Below are 12,370 nucleotides of genomic sequence, written 5' to 3'. Positions count from 1 at the left end.
AAAAAATGGTTATAAATTCTAATAAAAGGAAACATAAAACTATATACAAAAAGTTGGGAGAAAAAAAAATTCAAAATCCAAAATTGTTGCGAAAACAATCATCTAACCTTTCACCTGACCGACACTTCAATTTGATATTTTATTCTAGTTTGTTCTTTTTCTTCCTAATTTACCTTTTCCTTTTAATTATCTTTCATCGATTTAAAAAAAAACACACAAATTCAACGTTGTTATTTTAAAATATTATAGTTTTTGTAGTGAGAAATTAGGACTTGTATGGTAGTAAATCTAAAAACACAAATTTAAAAACAAATATTTAATAAAATAGAATTGTATTTTATATTTTAACCTATGTATTGGTAGCAGATTTAGAAATTAGATTTTAATTTAAATAATTTAATTACTTAAAATGTGTTAGATATTATATTTATAAATCATAAAACTATATGTAGTTACCCACTAAATATTAATTAACAATAAATTATTATTATTATTTATTATGAACATGTTATATGCTAAAAAAAATTGTATGATTATTTTTTTATATTATATTACATAATACATATTTTAATTTTTAAAAAATGAGTTGAATTTATAATATGACATAATGTATTTTTAAAATATTTTTATCTTTATTTAATATAAATTTGTATTTTAAAATTTAAAACTCAAAATCTGAATACTATAAATATATTAAAATATTATTTAAAATTTGTACGGTTTGGTCATAGAATCTGAATATAGTTTTCATAAAAAAAAAAAAAATTAAGTTTTCTATCAAATATATTTGATGAACTCAATGAATCTGAAAACATAAAATAGATACAAGATTGTCAACCAAACAAGCCCTTGCGCTAAAAATGGTATTTGCCACACTTTTTTCGAAATCAAGAATTTCACCCTCATGCTTACATCATCATCAACCAAATGTATAAAATTATCCTTAGTTTCCTTTTTCCTTCTTCCTTTTTTCCTCTTCCTTCCTCTTCCCGATTTTCAGTTTTTTTTTGTTTCTTCCTTCCTCTTCCTTGTCGATCTTCTCATCTCCCTTACCTCTGATTTTCTCTTGATATTTTTTTTCTTCCTTCCTCTCCCAACTTGTCTGCTCAATGTTTCTTTGTCACACCCCACCCCGAGCCTGCCTCCTGAGCCCGAGGGGAGGCGTGAGGGACCGCAGATACTACCCTTTTGTGATACCTACTGCCCATCTTTACCTTACTACACTTAGTAAACCTTAAGTCAAGGAGATAAATAACAACTGATTGAGTATACCCATTTTATTACAACTGTGTAACGTTTATACAACTACAAGACTTAACTACAAAGTTTACATCAACCACCCTAAATTCCCCGAAAGTGTAACTGTGGCTCGTGGCAGACCTTGACTTTAGAAATACCCTGGAACTCCTCACCTTTCGCTAACTGGGAAGAAAACATGAAAGAAATGAATGAGCTTCACAAAACTCAGTGAGTGGTAAGCAACTTCTGGAGTCTATTTCAACTCATAAAAATAAGCATATCATAAATACGAGGTTAATACTCAAACCTCAGTCTTGGATGAGTCTGGCCTCAACCTCTATCTATAGGCACGGTAGATAGTTAACTATTACTAATTATAAATGCTTACTATTTTGCATTCCCTTTGTTCCCTATGTCTCCTATGTGCACATAGCTCCCCGCTTATGGGCTCAGAAGCTAGACCTGTCGGCCCTCTGACCATCCCATACGAGGTTCTTCCCACAGGCTCAGGAAGTAGACCTCTCGGTCCCCTGACCATCCCATGAGGTTCCATTCGGGGCTCAGGAACTAGGTCTATTGACCCCCTGACTATCCCGATCATATATTCTCATTTTCACGCTATTTACTCATTCATAACATAAGCATATACAATTTACTCTAAAAGATATGCTTAAGACTTAAAGGAAATACCACTCACCTTGGGAAGGTAGGAATCTTCCTTTCTAGAAGTTCCTTGATCTTCTCGGGCTCCTCTTTTGAACTCTTAAAATCTTAGCTCAGAACTCCTCGTGGTTTGGCCGAAATTATCGAAAAATTAAGATTGGCCCGAGCTTACCCGACAACTCAACCCTTCTATCCTTTCCACTCTCTTCAGCCCGATTCCTTGAAGCTTTTTCTTCGGTAGCTCTATTCTGAAAACTAGACTCTCAGAGCTTTCAGGTGGCCTTGGAATCACTCTAAACGCACGAGTATTCTGGGAGAAATTCTCATCCCAAGTTGATGCTACTTCTAGACTTTACTGTCCGACATCATCTTCTTCTCTTGGAACTTCATGACCGACGCATGGTCTTACTCCCAACGCATGGTCTCCTTCAAATCCACTTTCTAACACTCTTCCTTACACTCTTTGAAAAGGATTTGGCTTGTGATTTGAAAGGAAAATCTGTGATGGTATTTATAGGCCAAAGGAAACGATCGTTATCATCTTCACTAAGTCTCCAACACATGACACCTCCTACTTTGGGGTGTTTGCACCATGTTTTGCCATCACCTACTCCCTTGACATTCACCTACCTTCTTGTATTGTCTTCCTCATGCATAAGACTTCATTTGTATGAAACTTCATTCGTCCAGTTCCTACTAACTCAAGTCTAACCATCTCTCGGTACAACCATTTATTTGGGTGAGCTCATCAACCTTGCGTAACGCAAGCCTCAGCACTGCTCCATCGCTTAGTTCTTGCATCTATCACTTAGCTCAAACGTCCCGTCATGTAGCTCAATCGTTTAGTAAACGATCTCGCACTCAACGATCTCACGCATAGCCTATCGCTTGGCTCTGCGCCCATCGTTTACCTCCATCATTTAGCACTGATGCCTTATTGTCTCATGCCCGCTCATCGTTTAGCGTCATTACCTAGCATCCGCATCTATCGCCCAACGGCCATCGCTTAGTATTCCGCCTATCGTGTGGGCTGACGCCCATCGTCTAGCACCCACGTCCATCGCATAGTGCCATCGTGTAGTCTATCACTTAGCGTCCGCGCATCGCTTTAACGCTTAACCCTATCGTCTAGTGCTATCGTTTAGCGCCACCTGAAGCTACATGATTGTCTAGTGCATCGCTGAGCTCCGCGCATTTGCTATACGATCGCCTACCTCATAGCTATACGATCGCGTACCTTGCTGCTTATTTGATACACGATCACCTACCTTATCGTGTAGTTTCGCGCATATCTACACGATCGTCTGCTTAGCGCCTTGCGCTCAACATCTCGCTCTCTTTGTTCTCACTCACGCATGAGCAACTTGGGCAATGCCTCTTGCCAATTCCTCAGCCAATCATGCATCCAACCTTACAAACGCATGGTTGCCTTTGACTTAAACCTCCACTAATTCAGCCTTATCTTATGTATTAATGTTTTCTAACACCCAACGCATGGTTCCTTTTGGCTTTATCCAAATTCCACTAGTAAAAACTTATCTCCAAACTACTCAAGGAAAATCTATTAACACTTAGAAATTTTCTTCTCTTCAACATAGGATTTAACTCATACTTAGTTAATTCCCTTAATTACTTTTTTAAGTAGGAAAAATGGAAATCCAGGTTTCACATTCTTCTTCTTCTTGGGATTGTGTCGTGGAGGATCTTCTTCTTGTGGGTTTCCGATCTCTCCCTATCACACACGCAGGTTTTGATCTCGACAGTTTTATGTTGCAAAGCGAGAGCGAGAGAGAGGAGGCAGTCTATATGAGCGAGAGTGAAAGGCTCAATCTACATCGTGAGGTTCCATTTTGGTAATTTCACCAAAAAATGACGTTAACAAAAGATTAAAAAAAAAACTCAATTTCAAAAAATAGGTCAAATTCGATTTCTCCCCAAATTTTGGGTCCTCCATCCCGCGGACCCCGAAAAATAGGTGTGTTATTGTGTTTGGTGTCTGAATTTTTAAAATATACCTTTTTAATCGCTGAATTTTTAAGAATGTGTATGTTTATCCCTATGTTTTCAAAATGTTACTTTTTGGTCTCCAAATTTTTAATAATGTGTTTAGCGGGTCACTGAAATAATTTTTTTATTATTTTAATAAGAAAAAAAAAATACATTTTGGACCCTAGATTTTGGATTTAGTTTCCATTTAGTCCTTATATTAATTTCAAAATGTAACAGTTTTAGTTCTTAAGTTTTGAGTTTGATTTCAACTTATTCCCTAGGTTTTAAATGTTATAATTTTACTCTTGAGGTTTGAATTTGTTTCAATTCAATCCCTAAGTTTCAAGATAACCTTGATTTTTTTAACTAAATTCTCACTTTTAGTCATCATTAGTGTTAATGTCTATTAATTAATTAAAAAAATTTAAAGAACTATAATTAATTAAATTTCACTATTTTTTATCACCATGAAATTAATTTTAAAATTCTACTTCATAATTATTTAAACTTAATTGATAGATATTCTTGTAAAAGTTGAAATGAAGTATTTAGTGAAAAATTGAGGTTATAAATATAAATCTTGAAACCCAGGGACTATATTTGGACTAAAAGGGTAACATTTTGAAACCTAGGGACTAAATTGAAATCAAACGCAAAACTTAAAAACTAAAAATGTAACATTTTGAAACTTAGAAATCAAATACAAACTAAAGCAAAAGTCTAGAGAAATGTATTTTTCCTTTCAAATAACAAATGACATTTTAAATTAGAAAAATGTTTTTTAAAATACTTGTGTATAGAAGTGATTTTTTAAAAAGAAAAAATTATAAAACTAATTCAAAACGTCTTATAATTGTTTAAAATAATAATTAAAAAATAATTCATGAACTTTAAAATTTCAGACCAAAAAGTTACCTTTTGGAATATATTTAGAGACCAAATTCATTCTATCCAAAGACTAAAAGGTTTATTTCAAAAATTTAAAGATCAAACAAACATATTCTTCAAATTAAGATATAAAAAAGATAACATTTTTTCTTTTATTTTACAGTATTTTGATTACTATACATCCCACATATAAATCAAGAAGGACAATATTAATTTACAACTTAGCTTAACGATAATTGACATAGTCTTCCTTTTTAGAGGTCGGAGGTTTGATCCCTCATTCTCGTAATTGTTGTACTTAAAAGAAAGATAAATATTAATTTTAAAAAAATGCAATATTAATCGATTACAATAGTTATTACAATCTCGATATGGTAAATGTTTTTTTAAATTTTTAAAGGAGGATGAATATACCCAACCTAATGAAGTAGATGAGAAAGCTCTTATGGTGTATGAAATGTTACCAACCACATGGTTATATAAAAAAGTTGGGCAAAATATTCAAACAATAGTACTATTAATTAGGTAGAGGAGAGTGAAAAGAGATGTATATATATACATATATGCAAAATGTGAGGTGAAAGAGAATCGGACAACCAATCTAGATGTTGAAAATGAAATCACAAGCTTTATATCAGTTAAGCTAAGTTCGTTTTGGTGATGTATTTGACAACTTTTACATATTCCTTACTATAAGGTTATCATAATTTTAAAGGAAAAATTGAGTAATAGATGTTTGATTTGCTTGTTAAAATATGGGTTTTTTAAGCAATTTTTTAAAAGAGAAAGCTACTCGATCGCATATATGTTCTATAAAGTAATGTTTAGGAAACTAAATTGGTTCTTATAATTCGTGGATTATAATAATATGTAGGTTATAGTTTGTGTTTGAGATACATACTATTTTAGTTCAGATAGAAAAAAAATAAACACTATAACAAAGAAGGAAACATTGTGAGTAGGAAGTAATAAACACGGTAACATAATAAACATTATAAGAAAGAGGAATTTGAAATAGCGATAGTATAGTTAATTATAGGTTATAATAATTGAAAATACGAACTATTATAATTGGAGTCTCAAACATGGAGTGAACTATAATAACCCACTCCACCCATTTGACATTGGGATCCAAACACCCTCTACAATTTTTTTTTTTAATAATTAAACTAATTTTTTACAAAAAAAATTGTATACACAAGACTGAGTAAGTTTCAGTTATGCCTCTATACTTTAAACTTTTTTTTTTTTTTAACCTTTAAGCTTAATTAATTATTCCAAAAATACTCTTGATGAATTTTTTTTTTAAAAAAAAAAAAGAATAAGATAAAAATTGTATGTAAAAATTGCTAGAGATTATGTGAAATCTAACACTATTTAAGTAAATTGATAAGTAGAAATGGTTTATTCCTACTATTTTAATGATATCTTTTGAAATGAAATAACTTAAGGTGACGGTCTCCATTTATTCTGAATTGTAAATTATATCATGTACACCTTTTAATATTTATACATAAGCTATCTCATCACGTCAAATTTTATTGGTTTTTTAAACGAAAAATATTATTCTGGACTCATCTAAAAAAAGAAGAGTATTTTCTTAAACTAAATTTCAAAACGAAAAAAAATGAAAATTTCAAGGCATAATTTTAAAAATAATTTAAACACACTTTTTACCATTATCCATTATTAGTTTTACTCGTTCACAAATATTTCAAAAAAACAAGCATACCATTAATTATTTAGAAAATTTCGCAGATAGAAAAAATGTCAAACTATTTACAAAAACAGCAATATATATATATATTGATAGACACTGATAGACTTCTATCATCGTCTATTTGTGATAGACTTCTATCGGTCTCTTTTAAAGAGATTAAAATTTTTTTATTTTGTGTAAATATTTTTCTTTATTTTTTTATTTTTGAAAATCCCTCTTATTAGTTTATCACTGATCATAGTTAATTTTCTAATTTTCTAAAATAAATTAATTTTTGATTGCAAGTGAATGTATTTTTCCTTCATAACCTTAATATTTACAAATTTATATGGTTATAATTCTTAATAACTTCTTAATGTTTTTTTTCCGTCAGAAAACTATTTTTACCCAACCTGTACCAAACATTTAAAAAATAAAATTAAAAATAAATTTCTAAGTCTAGTTTAATAAATTTCTAGAATAATAATAAGAAAAGAACATCATAAATCACTTTTTGTGAGAATATTTTAAAGGAATAAATGATGAAAAACAAATTACATGCATTCCCTCACTATTAAGTCACTATTATGGATAGATTAGACATATAGTAACGAATCTCGAAAAGCAGCTACTTAGACATATATCTTCGACAATCAAGAGATTAAAAGTTCGAATTTTCCTCTCATATATAATCAAACTTTAAAAAACATAAACAAAACTCGACAACGAAAATACACTTTCTCCTAATATTTAGGAAGTAATGGGATTATAGTTCTTACTAACCTTTACTTTTGTTATTTAGTGAAAACCCAATTTTTATAAGCATAATCTTAATAGGACAAATATATAACATAAAAAGTCACTTTATAGTTTTAGTCAAATAATTATAAGAATAAAATAAAGTAGTTACCATCCATCTCCTTTCTCCATAAATAATTCTTTTATTTTTCATTAACTATTACATAAATATAATTATTGAAAATCCTAAAAATAAATATTTAATGTCAAATCACTAACTAAATTTGAGGCCTTAATTAAACATGAAAGAAGGCATCAATACCATTTTAAAATTTTTTCTTTTTAATCTTTATTATTTCTATTATTATTAGCAAAGAATTTCATTTCTTTATTAATAGATGTGTTACTTTAATATATGAAACAAATTTTTGATTGGATTACATCTCATGGTTGGTATTCACAGTAAAATAAAGCTATATATTATTGAAAAAGGAAGAATTTATACTTATTCAGTGTCATATATATAATTGATTAATTTACTAGCATTTATCTTTCAAATGCTAATTCTATAATGGGTTTTCTTAGATCAGTTATATATATATAATCGATAAAAATATGTTAGATTTATAGTTATCCCAAATTATATATATATATATTATATATATATTAATAACAACCAAATTACAAAAAATTACAATTTTTTAAGGACTATTGTTGATGCAAAATTCGGCCAAACGAACTCACCTTACTTTCACGTGCACCAACAATAAATTTTTAATTTGAGGAAAAATTACCTACAAAACAATAACAAAAAAAAAAAAAAAAAAAAAAAAACATCAGTGTGGTGTTTGCCAAAGCACTTCGATGTTTAAGTCAAATCTTACACAAAGGTCAAAGCAAACAGTTTTAGAGAGGAGATGAACTTCCCTTTTGTGAGGCTGTCATGCTCTATTTATATGGAGTACAGAGATTTTCCTTTATTTCTTTAGGATTTTGAATCAACTTCTTTTACCTATTAGGAAATAGTACACTCAGGACTGGACTTGAGCCACTAGGAATGTTTCAGAATAGAGGACCGATCTGAATCGACCACTAGTGAAGGATTATTGGCCTCGGTCTCGACCTTTGAGGCCGAGGCAAGCAAATTGGGTCTTGGCCCAATTATCTTTCTCTCTTTATTTATTAGGAACTCTCTTGAGTCCACTTCCTATAGATTTTGGATCCGTTATTTGGGATTAGATAACTTTCATGATTTTACCTTTATCTTCATCTCTTATAATAACTATTATGTCAAATCAAGAAGGCTTCAATACCACATTATAGAACTTCTTTCATATCATATTTTTATGGTTAGTAAGTTTTTATATATAACTTTATTCTAGAATACAAATGCCTTATTGGATTCCAAGTCACATGTTTGATAAACAATAGCAAAAAATTAAAAAAAAAAAAAGAAAAAAAGAAAAACTTAATTAAAAAAGGAGAACTTATGGATTCTTCTTTTTCCCTAAACTTAATGTTAGATGAATGGATCAACCACCCACTTGTTTCATGCATTTCCATTCAATGTGGATGGAGTATATAAATTTATATACATACATATATAATTTTGACTATTAAAAATTATATTTCATTTAGATTTGGTTATCCTTAATAACATATATGCTCTATGATTCCCATTCAACTACTCAAAAGAATTTGTTGTTAGAAATTTTTTTAAAAAAAGTTCTTTTTTTCTTTGTTTTGAGATAAATGTTATTTTATTATGTGATAGATCATTATTTAATATTTGAAATCCATATTGAACTATCATTTCAATGGTAAAGAGGAATTAGATGAAACATGTTTGAATATAAGTGAGATGAATTTCTAAAATTATCTTTTTCCCTAATGCATTTTGAATTCTTATTTTAAGCATATGCATAGTGTGGTTTGACTCATTTCTAATCAAGTGGTATTAAAAATAAGTCATATTAACAAATAAAAAAATAAATAGTTTAATTAAAATTATTATATATATTAGCTCTATTACATACATATATAACCAAGATTTAAAATGTCAATGTCTCAATTTTACAAAATAACGATAAACAATATGGATAAACTAATAGATATTTTTTTAAAAGATTATAGAAAAAAAATTGATTAATAAATAAATATTTATGCTTTTTGAACCAATTAAAATGCTTATTATTTATATCATATTCACAAATAGAATATTTTGTTACTTATTCTTTTTTGTTTCATGAGTTTTTTTATGATATAATGGAAATGTCGATTCATATCCTTTATGTCGATATAGAACCAATAAAATATGAAAATAATGTCGATATATTGACGAAAATTTTATACCATACAATTTAACATGTAATTATAGTAATTCCAAGCCATATTAAGAGCTTTGCATTTGAAACAATATGTATTTAATGTAGATAACAAATGAGTTCAGAAAATTTCTCAACTGGCATAATGTTCATACTCTCAATCTCGTGGTTTGAGGTTCGATTCCCCCACCCCATACTTTAATTACAATACTTCTTCAAAAAAAAATCTCAATATTAAAATAGCAAACATGCACAATGTTGTGAAATGGAACACGATGGATTTATTATTTGGTAATTTTATGATCGTTTACCTTTTTTTGGCTCTAACCTCTAGAAATGAGAATTTTAGATATAATTTAGTTTTCCACATTTTATTAATAAAATATCTAAGTATAAATTTCCAACCAGGGAATCATTCCACCAAAAATTTACTATAATTTGATTAAACTCATTACAAGTCCCTAACCACATTTTAAAGTAGGACATAGTGTAGGCTAGGATGGCCTAAGCCACAACCTTTATTAATGCTTCTTTGCCAACTTTTGAGAACACATGCCCTTCCACCCTTGTACAGCTTCATATACTTTATCTTTAATATATGATAAAGATACCTGTTTATTCTTAGATTGGGACGAATGGACACCCAATACTTTCCATGATTGTGGACTATGTTGACCTTAAATAACTAGCTAGAAATGACATACCTCTCGACAACAAGAATTCGAGTGTTGAAAGCAATAACAAACTTTTCGTAGTTGATAACCTGACCAGAGGCCTACACATACACATCCAGCATACGAACGATTTCCCAAGCTGCAAGAATCATAGCTTTAAGAATATACGATTGTCATATGCCAAAAAAAACAAAAAAAAAAACGTGAGAAATAATTGAGGTAGATTGAGCCACTCTTAGCCTAGAAAGCAATTACAAGCTTTAACATGACAGAAAATACTATTTAAACGAATTTGAGAGTATGTCTATTTAGCTTCTGAATTTTAAAGTGTCTAATAGATCTTTCGATTTTTAATTTTATAGTTAATAAGTCTCTGAGTTGCTTTAATGATGTCTAATAATAAGTCATTAAACTTTCAATCTTGTATGTCCAATAAAATCTTTAAGTTCTCAATTTTATATCTAATCAAATTTTAACCTATTCAATATTTTCTTAAAAGTAAAGGTCATGTTAGACACATAATAGAAGCTTAGGATCTCATTAGCCATAAAATTCAATCTTTTTTTTTTTTTTGTCTATTAGGTAAATTGATTAATTTCTTAAAAATTTTGAATATGTCAGGATTTATTAGACACAAAATTCAAAGTCGAGATACCTATTAGACACAAAATTGAAAGTTTAAACACCTACTAAAAACTTTTTAGAGTTTAAGAATTAAATAAACGCAAACTTAAAAATTTAGGTACTAAAATTGTAATTTAACGTTAAAAATATATATAACAAATAAACCCCTCCCTAAATTTTGAATTAAAAAGACTTCATATATTTTGTCCAAAAAATACTCTTATTCTATGTGTTCATCATGTTATTTTTAAATTATAAGTTTCGGCCTAAACTTTCAAAGTTTTATTGAATAAGTCCAACTTTAAAAAGAAAGAAAGAAAATGTCTAAAAAATTCTAAACTTTGAAAATGGATACCACATGTTCTTAAACGGTAAAATGTTGTGTTAGAATCATGTAGTGCAATAGGTCCTTGAATTAGTCGCTAGTAGAGGTGTTTATGAGTTGGATTGAAAGATTTTTTAGACCTAACCCAATTGTTCGGGTTGTAAATTTTTTCAACCTAAATGATCCTTATTAAAAAATTAACTCAACCCAACCTAACCGGTCATTTATTTAAAATTTTATTCTAAAAATAAGCCAAACGTAAATATGTAAAAATTTAATTTAATTGTTTTCATATATTGAATTAAGATTAACAACTCAATTTCAATTTATGTATACTGAAAATTTTCTTTCTAAAGTGCAAAAAAACTACTTTTAAGAGTTGTTGAAAAATAAATTATTAAAAAATTATTAGAATTAAATAAAATTAAAATCAATGTATGTATAAATAATTGTGTTATAAGTAATAAAAAAATATACTTTAAAGTTAATAAAAATTCGGGTTGATTTGTGTTATATTAGGTGAACCTATGAACCAACTCAACCCATAAAATTTTTATTTATTTGAACCCAACCCAATCCAAATAAGTTGATAACTGAACCCAAATTACACGGATTGAATTGGGTTGATTGATTTTTTCGGGTCATTTGGTTTTTTGAACAACCCTAATGGCTAGTGAGGGGCCAAGCATTTTTTTCTTAAAATATTTTTATAAAATGTTTTTGTATTTTACATTTTTAAAAATGTGTTTAAAAAATAAAGGATTTTATTGGATTGACTTTCTAAGGACTAAAAACCAAAACATTTATAAAGTCCGCCAAAACAAATTCAAAGTTATTTGGTTACAAAAGAATATGTTTAAAAACGATTCTAAATAATTATAAATATGTTTTATTTTCACGGTACATATTTGGAAGACTTTCAATCATTTATTTCGAAGTCATTTTTTAGTAGTATAAATTTTCATATATAAAAAAAAATGTTAAACTATTTATAAAAATAACAAGAAAAATATTGATAGACACTTATAGACTTCTATTAGCACCTATCAAAGATAGACTTCTATAAGTTTTTATCACTGATAGACACTAATAAACTTCAATCATTCTTTATCAACCTCTATCAAAGGAGATTAATTTTTTTTTCGTGTAAATAGTTTTATTTATTTTCTATTTTTGAAAATCCCATTTAATCCATCCCTTAAATAGC

This window comes from Benincasa hispida, chromosome 3, assembly GCF_009727055.1.
Source record: "Benincasa hispida cultivar B227 chromosome 3, ASM972705v1, whole genome shotgun sequence".
Taxonomy (NCBI): Eukaryota; Viridiplantae; Streptophyta; class Magnoliopsida; order Cucurbitales; family Cucurbitaceae; genus Benincasa; species Benincasa hispida.
Note: the sequence above shows the minus strand (reverse complement) of the source record.